Raw genomic sequence first — 9,534 nt, forward strand, 5'->3', positions numbered from 1 at the left:
GGGCTGCAGCGCGCACGGCGGGACCCGGAGCAGCTCGGGGGGCTCGGGCGGCTCCGCGGAGGGGGCTGCGGGGCGGGGGCAGCTCGGAGGGGCTCGGGGGCGGCTCCGCGGAGGGGGCTGCGGGGCGGGAGCGCGAATCCAACAGCGCAGGCCCCGGAGCACACGGCGCCAGGACACAGCCCAGGATCCAGCCTCCCCCGGGACAGGCAGAGGCCCGGAGGGCCCAGGACAGCAAGGACGCTCCTGCCCCAGGTGAGCAGATCAGCGGCCCCGCCCGGAGCCTCCAGGCCCTGCAGACGGAGAGCTCAGTAGTTACTGCGGGGGCTGACTCCAGGGCTACAGAGCTGCCCACCCCCCCCCCCACTGCGGTTGTCTCTCCGGGGCCTCACGGGGTAAACGACCCCCACTGAGCCCTGCACCAGGCGGGGGGCAGAGCAGCTCCCCCAAGTGCTAACACCTGGAAATCAGCACAACAGGCCCCTCCCCAAGAAGACCAGCGAGACCGACAAGTTCCAGGGGAAGCCAAGGGACTTAAAGTACACAGAATCAGAAGATACTCCCCCGTGGTTTTTTTTTTTTTTTTCTTTTTGATTTGTTTCCTTCCCCCACCCCTTTTTTTCTTTCTTTCTCTTTCTTTTTTTCTTCTTTTTTCCTTTTTTTCTTCCTTTTTTCTTTTTTCTTTTTCTCTTTTCTTTCCTTTTTTTCTCTTTCTCCTTTTCCCAATACAACTTGTTTTTGGCCACTCTGCACTGAGCAAAATGACTAGAAGGAAAACCTCACCTCAAAAGAAAGAATCAGAAACAGTCCTCTCTCCCACAGAGTTACAAAATCTGGATTACAATTCAATGTCAGAAAGCCAATTCAGAAGCACTATTATACAGCTACTGGTGGCTCTAGAAAAAAGCATAAAGGACTCAAGAGACTTCATGACTGCAGAATTTAGATCCAATCAGGAAGAAATTAAAAATCAATTGAATGAGATGCAATCCAAACTAGAAGTCCTAACGATGAGGGTTAACGAGGTGGAAGAACGAGTGAGTGACATAGAAGACAAGTTGATGGCAAAGAGGGAGACTGAGGAAAAAAGAGACAAACAATCAAAAGACCATGAAGATAGAATAAGGGAAATAAACGACAGCCTGAGGAAGAAAAACCTACGTTTAATTGGTGTTCCCGAGGGTGCCGAAAGGGACAGAGGGCCAGAATATGTATTTGAACAAATTCTAGCTGAAAACTTTCCTAATCTGGGAAGGGAAACAGGCATTCAGATCCAGGAAATAGAGAGATCCCCCCCTAAAATCAATAAAAACCGTTCAACACCTCGACATTTAATAGTGAAGCTTGCAAATTCCAAAGATAAAGAGAAGATCCTTAAAGCAGCAAGAGACAAGAAATCCCTGACTTTTATGGGGAGGAGTATTAGAGTAACAGCAGACCTCTCCACAGAGACCTGGCAGGCCGGAAAGGGCCGGCAGGATATAATCAGGGTCCTAAATGAGAAGAACATGCAACCAAGAATACTTTATCCAGCAAGGCTCTCATTCAAAATGGAAGGAGAGATAAAGAGCTTCCAAGACAGGCAGGAACTGAAAGAATATGTGACCTCCAAACCAGCTCTGCAAGAAATTTTAAGGGGGACTCTTAAAATTCCCCTTTAAGAAGAAGTTCAGTGGAACAATCCACAAAAACAAGGACTGAATAGATATCATGATGACACTAAACTCATCTCTCTCAATAGTAACCCTGAACGTGAACGAGCTTAATGACCCCATCAAAAGGCGCAGGGTTTCAGACTGGATAAAAAAGCAGGACCCATCTATTTGCTGTCTACAAGAGACTCATTTTAAACAGAAGGACACCAACAGCCTGAAAATAAAAGGTTGGAGAACCATTTATCATTCAAATGGTCCTCAAAAGAAAGCAGGGGTAGCCATCCTCATATCAGATAAACTAAAATATACCCCGAAGATTGTAGTGAGAGATGAAGAGGGACACGATCTCATACTTAAAGGATCTATCCAACAAGAGGACTTAACAATCCTCAATATATATGCCCCGAATGTGGGAGCTGCCAAATATATAAATCAATTAATAACCAAAGTGAAGAAATACTTAGATAATAATACACTTATACTTGGTGACTTCAATCTAGCTCTTTCTACCCTCGATAGGTCTTCTAAGCACAACATCTCCAAAGAAACGAGAGCTTTAAATGATACACTAGACCAGATGGATTTCACAGATATCTACAGAACTTTACATCCAAACTCAACTGAATACACATTCTTCTTAAGTGCACATGGAACTTTCTCCAGAATAGACCACATACTGGGTCACAAATCGGGTCTGAACCGATACCAAAAGATTGGGATCGTCCCCTGCATATTGTCAGACCATAATGCCTTGAAATTAGAACTAAATCACAACAAGAAGTTTGGAAGGACCTCAAACACGTGGAGGTTAAGGACCATCCTGCTAAAAGATGAAATGGTCAACCAGGAAATTAAGGAAGAATTAAAAAGATTCATGGAAACTAATGAGAATGAAGATACAACCGTTCAAAATCTTTGGGATGCAGCAAAAGCAGTCCTGAGGGGGAAATACATCGCAATACAAGCATCCATTCAAAAACTGGAAAGAACTCAAATACAAAAGCTAACCTTACACATAAAGGACCTAGAGACAAAACAGCAAATAGATCCTACACCCAGGAGAAGAGAGTTAATAAAGATTCGAGCAGAACTCAACGAAATCGAGACCAGAAGAACTGTGGAACAGATCAACAGAACCAGGAGTTGGTTCTTTGAAAGAATTGATAAGATAGATAAACCATTAGCCAGACTTATTAAAAAGAAGAGAGAGAAGACTCAAATTAATAAAATCATGAATGAGAAAGGAGAGATCACTACCAACACCAAGGAAATACAAACGATTTTAAAAACATATTATGAACAGTTATATGCCAATAAATTAGGCAATCTAGAAGAAATGGATGCATTCCTGGAAAGGCACAAACTACCAAAACTGGAACAGGAAGAAATAGAAAACCTGAACAGGCCAATAACCAGGGAGGAAATTGAAGCAGTCATCAAAAACCTCCCAAGACACAAGAGTCCAGGGCCAGATGGCTTCCCAGGGGAATTCTATCAAACGTTTAAAGAAGAAACCATACCTATTCTCCTAAAGCTGTTTGGAAAGATAGAAAGAGATGGAGTACTTCCAAATTCGTTCTATGAGGCCAGCATCACCTTAATTCCAAAACCAGACAAAGACCCCCCCAAAAAGGAGAATTATAGACCACTATCCCTGATGAACATGGATGCAAAAATTCTCAACAAGATACTGGCCAATAGGATCCAACAGTATATTAAGAAAATTATTCACCATGACCAAGTAGGATTTATCCCTGGGACACAAAGCTGGTTCAACACTCATAAAACAATCAATGTGATTCATCATATCAGCAAGAGAAAAACCAAGAACCATATGATCCTCTCATTAGATGCAGAGAAAGCATTTGACAAAATACAGCATCCATTTCTGATCAAAACTCTTCAAAGTGTAGGGATAGAGGGAACATTCCTCAACATCTTTAAAGCCATCTATGAAAAACCCACAGCAAATATCATTCTCAATGGGGAAGCACTGGGAGCCTTTCCCCTAAGATCAGGAACAAGACAGGGATGTCCACTCTCACCACTGCTATTCAACATAGTACTGGAAGTCCTAGCCTTAGCAATCAGACAACAAAAAGACATTAAAGGCATTCAAATTGGCAAAGAAGAAGTCAAACTCTCCCTCTTCGCCGATGACATGATACTCTATATAGAAAACCCAAAAGTCTCCACCCCAAGATTGCTAGAACTCATACAGCAATTTGGCAGTGTGGCAGGATACAAAACCAATGCCCAGAAATCAGTGGCATTTCTATACACTAACAATGAAACTGAAGAAAGAGAAATTAAGGAGTCAATCCCATTTACAATTGCACCCAAAAGCATAAGATACCTAGGAATAAACCTAACCAAAGATGTAAAGGATCTATACCCTAAAAACTATAGAACACTTCTGAAAGAAATTGAGGAAGACACAAAGAGATGGAAAAATATTCCATGCTCATGGATTGGCAGAATTAATATTGTGAAAATGTCAATGTTACCCAGGGCAATTTACACGTTTAAGGCAATCCCTATCAAAATACCATGGACTTTCTTCAGAGAGTTAGAACAAATTATTTTAAGATTTGTGTGGAATCAGAAAAGACCCCGAATAGCAGGGGAATTTAAAAAAAGAAAACCATATCCAAGGGCATCACAATGCCAGATTTCAGGTTGTACTACAAAGCTGTGGTCATCAAGACAGTGTGGTACTGGCACAAAAACAGACACATAGATCAATGGAACAGAATAGAGAACCCAGAAGTGGACCCTGAACTTTATGGTCAACTAATATTTGATAGAGGAGGAAAGACTATCCATTGGAAGAAAGACAGTCTCTTCAATAAATGGTGCTGGGAAAATTGGACATCCACATGCAGAAGAATGAAACTAGACCACTCTCTTGCACCATACACAAAGATAAACTCAAAATGGATGAAAGATCTAAATGTGAGACAAGATTCCATCAAAATCCTAGAGAAGAACACAGGCAACACCCGTTTTGAACTCGGCCACAGTAACTTCTTGCAAGATACATCCACGAAGGCAAAAGAAACAAAAGCAAAAATGAACTATTGGGACTTCATCAAGATAAGAAGCGTTTGCACAGCAAAGGATACAGTCAACAAAACTAAAAGACAACCTACAGAATGGGAGAAGATATTTGCAAAAGACGTATCAGATAAAGGGTTAGTTTCCAAGATCTATAAAGAACTTATTAAACTCAACACCAAAGAAACAAACAATCCAATCATGAAATGGACAAAAGACATTAAGAGAAATCTCACAGAGGAAGACATAGACATGGCCAACATACATATGAGAAAATGCTCTGCATCACTTGCCATCAGGGAAATACAAATCGAAACCACAACGAGTTACCACCTCACACCAGTGAGAATGGGGAAAATTAACAAGGCAGGAAACAACAAATGTTGGAGAGGATGCGGAGAAAAGGGAACCCTCTTACACTGTTGGTGGGAATGTGACCTGGTGCAGCCACTCTGGAAAAGTGTGTGGAGGTTCCTCAAAGAGTTAAAAATAGAGCTGCCCTACGACCCAGCAATTGCACTGGTGGGGATTTACCCCAAAGATTCAGATGCAATGAAACGCCGGGACACCTGCACCCTGATGTTTATAGCAGCAATGGCCACAATAGCCAAACTGTGGAAGGAGCCTCGGTGTCCATCAAAAGATGAATGGATAAAGAAGATGTGGTTTATGTATACAATGGAATATTACTCAGCTATTAGAAATGACAAATACCCACCATTTGCTTCAAAGTGGATGGAACCGGAGGGTATTATGCTGAGTGAAGTAAGTCAGTCGGAGAAGGACAAACATTATATGTTCTCATTCATTTGGGGAATATAAATAATAGTGAAAGGGAATATAAGGGAAGGGAGAAGAAATGTCTGGGAAATATCAGAAAGAGAGACAGAACATAAAGACTGCTAACTCTGGAAAATGAACTAGGGGTGGTAGAAGGGGAGGAGGGCGGGGGGTGGGTGTGAATGGGTGACGGGCACTGGGGGTTTTTCTGTATGTTGGTAAATTGAACACCAATAAAAAATAAATTAAAAAAAATAAAGGACAAACATTCATTTGGGGAATATAAAAAATAGTGAAAGGGAATAAAGGGGAAGGGAGAAAAAATAAGTGGGAAACATCAGAAAGGAAGACAGAACATGGAAGACTCCTAACTCTGGGAAACAAACTAGGGGTGATGGAAGGGGAGGTGGGTGGGGGATGACTGGGTGACCAGCACTGAGGTGGGCACTTGACGGGATGAGCACTGGGTGTTATTCTATATGTTGGCAAATTGAACACCAATAAAAAATAAATTTATAATAAAAAAATGTTTAGGATGGGAAATTTTATATTATGTGATTTTTACCAAAATAAAAAGTAATTTAAAAATTAAAAAAAATTTCTTTAAAAGATTTCATTTATTTATTTGACAGAGGAGTATAAGCAGGAAAAGTAGCAGGCAGAGGGAAAGGGAGAAGCAGGCTGCCCCACAGTGCAGGGAGCCTCATGTGGGACTTGATCCCAAGACCCTGGAATCATGACCTGAGCTGAAGGCAGACATTTAACAGATGAGACACCTAGATGCCCCAGAAACCCACTTTAAATATAAAGTGGTTTGTACTCATCTCTGAAGACTGCACCAGTCTTAACATACTGCAGCTGTAGCGCTTGCTTCTCCTCTTAAAAGCTACAGGCTCCAGCAAATGTGGACTTTACCAAAGAGTCATGTCAAGTCTTACTCTGTTCTCTACAACAAGCACTAAAAAGCTACATTTTATCCCTAGCTTTTGGATTCTTCAGTTGTCAAAAGGGCCAACACTTTCAGGAAGCATTCCAACTCCTGGCCTTACCAGATATGTGTTATGTATAAGACTGCGAATTAGCAGAAACTATAATTTATGCCATGTAATCTTTTTTTCTCCCTTCCTACTAAAAGGCCTATATTCATTTTCATTCATTCATTCATTCATTCATTCAACAAATCATTAACATTTACAAGTTAGCCACTAAGCCAAATGCAGTGAATATACCAGTATATATTGGTGAAACAGACCAGCATAGTTTCTGTACTCATGGAGCTTAAAATACAGTAGGGGCACTCTTTAAACAACAAAAAAATAATTACATGTTGTGTTAAGAGTGGTAATGGAGAAGGCTGGGAAGAAGGTGGAGTAGGAGGACCCTAACCTCATGTCAGCCCATAGATACGACTAGATAACACTCACATCAGCATAAACAACCCAGAAAATGACTTTAAGACTACCAGAACAAACTCCACAACTAAAGTTAGAAGACACCATACTGGAGAAGGTAAGAAGGGCAGAGACTTAGTTTGAGAACAAAACAGATGGTGGCCATCCGCAGTTGGAAGGGATCCAGGGCTGTGGAGAAGGGCAAAATATAGACTATCACACCTGGGAGCCCACATAGGGAACACGAATCCCCATAACATTTGGCTTTGAAAGTGAGAGGGGCCAAATCTGAGTTATTACAAACAGCAGGACCAAAAACATGGAGTTTTAAAAATCAGTGGGCTCTGCTCTGGGAGAACGTGGAGAGCATTAGGAAGCAGAGTCCATGCCCTAAAAGAGACAGGAAAACAAACAGCCATCAGAGATACACTATGGAAGCAGCAGTTTGGAAAACCTGGGGGCAGTAGGAGGGAGAGTTATCTACTCAGAGCACATTCTAGAGAGGCAGGAATCTCCAGGAGTAAAGGAGCTGTCACAGGCCATCTCTCTTGCCCGCTCTCCAGCATAAACACACAATCTCCTGGGGGAACTGGCATAGCACTCACTACCTAACTTGCTTACACCAAGTCCTCTTCTCCCTGCACTTCAGAAGATCTGCCCTTCCCAGCCACTTGTACCTCAGTCTCAACACGGCAGGGCTCCTCCCCCAGAAGACAGGCCCAAACCTCACCAGCACTGTGCCTCGTGACTCACACCTTTGGCAGGGCCTCAGTTCCAGCAGTGGTTGTCCCTTCCCAGCCACTTGGACCTCAGTCTCAGCACAGCAGGGCTCCTCCCCCAGAAGACAGGCACAAACCTCACCAGCACTGTGCCTCCTGACTCATAACTTGGCAGGACCTCAGTTCCAGAAGTGGTTGTGGCAGCAGGTCTCATTACACAAGCAGACCAGTGCATACCTTGTTAAAATATGTCCCATCCAGCTAGGGACAAAATGGTTCCACAACAGGCAAAGAGAGCCTCTACAGATAAATGGACTGAAGGAAAAAAGAGGCCAGGACTCAACAGCAGGGCACACGTAACACACAGAGGAAACACACCCTGAAATGCCAGGAAATACTAAACAGGGATATTGCAAAGCACTCTAGAGCCTCTTCTTTATAAGGCCATTACCTTCCACAGCAAGAGATGTAGCTGACTTTCCTAATACAAAGAAACAGACACGGAGAGTCAGACAAAATGAGGAGACAGAGGAATATGTCTCAAAAGAAGGAAGAGGCCTAAAGCACAGCAAAAGACTTAAGTGAAATGGATATAAGTAATATGCCTGATAGAGAATTTAAAGTAACAATCACAAAGATACTCACTGGACTTGAGGAAAGAGTAGAGGACATCAGTGAGATCCTAAGCAAACAGATAAAAAGGAACCAATCAGAGATGAAGAACACAATAAATGAAATTAAAAAATACACTTGATGGAATAAATAGCAGGCTAGAGGAAGCAGAAGAATGAAGTAGTGACCTAGAAGAGAAAGTAATGTAAAGTGATAAAGCTGAGCAAAGGAGAGGAAAAACTTATACAAACTGAGAATAGCCTTAGGGAACTTAGTAACTCCATCAAGCATAATAACATTTGCATTACAGGGATCCCAGAAGAAGAAGAGAGAGAAGAGGGGACAGGAAATTTACTTAAAGAAATAATAGCTGAAAAATTCCTGAATTGGGGGAAGGAAACAGATATCCAGATCCAAGAGGTACAAAGATCCCCCCAAAATATCAACCTAAGGAGGTTCACACAAAGGCACATTGTAATTAAAAGGACAAAAAGTAGTTATAAAGAAAAAAATGTAAAAGCATCAGGAGAAAAGAAGTCAGTTTCACACAAGGGAAGCCTCATAAAGCTATCAGTGGATTTTTCAGCAAAAACTTTGCAGGCCAGAAAGGAGTGGCATGATACATTCAAAGTCCTGAAAGAGAAAAATCTACAGTCAGGAATACTCTATCCAGCAAAGCTATCATTCAGAATAAAGGAAAGATAAAGAGTTTCCTGGGCAAACAAAATATAATGGAGTTTATGAGCACTAAACCAGTCCTACAAGAAATACTAAAGGGCACTTTCTGAGTAGAAAAGAAAGACTGTAAGTGAGAGTATAAAAAGTAAAAGACACAAAAGCAGTAAAAATAAGTATTTCTATAAAAATAATTCAAAGTTTCATAAAATAAGAGGATGTAAAATAGGACACCAATTACCTAAAACATAGGCAGGAGGGGAATAAAGAATGGGTTCAAACATAAGCAACCATCAACTTAATACAGACTACTTAATGCAGATGACATATACAAACCTAATGGTAACCATACAACAAAATCCAGTAGTTGATATGCAAAGAATAAAGAGAAAGGAATGCAAATAAATCACTAAAGAACACCAACAAACAATGAAAGAGAGCAAGAGAAGGATCTGGAAAAAACTATAAAAACAACCACAAAACAAGAAACAAAACAGCAACAAATACACATCTATCAATAATTACTTTGAATGTAAATGGACTAAATAATAAAAAGACATAGAGTGACGGAGTGGATACAAAAACAAGACTTATCTATATGATACTTACAAGACTTATTTCAGACCTAAAGACACCTGAAGATTGAAA

This window comes from Canis lupus, chromosome 16 (genome assembly GCF_003254725.2).
Source record: "Canis lupus dingo isolate Sandy chromosome 16, ASM325472v2, whole genome shotgun sequence".
NCBI lineage: Eukaryota > Metazoa > Chordata > Mammalia > Carnivora > Canidae > Canis > Canis lupus.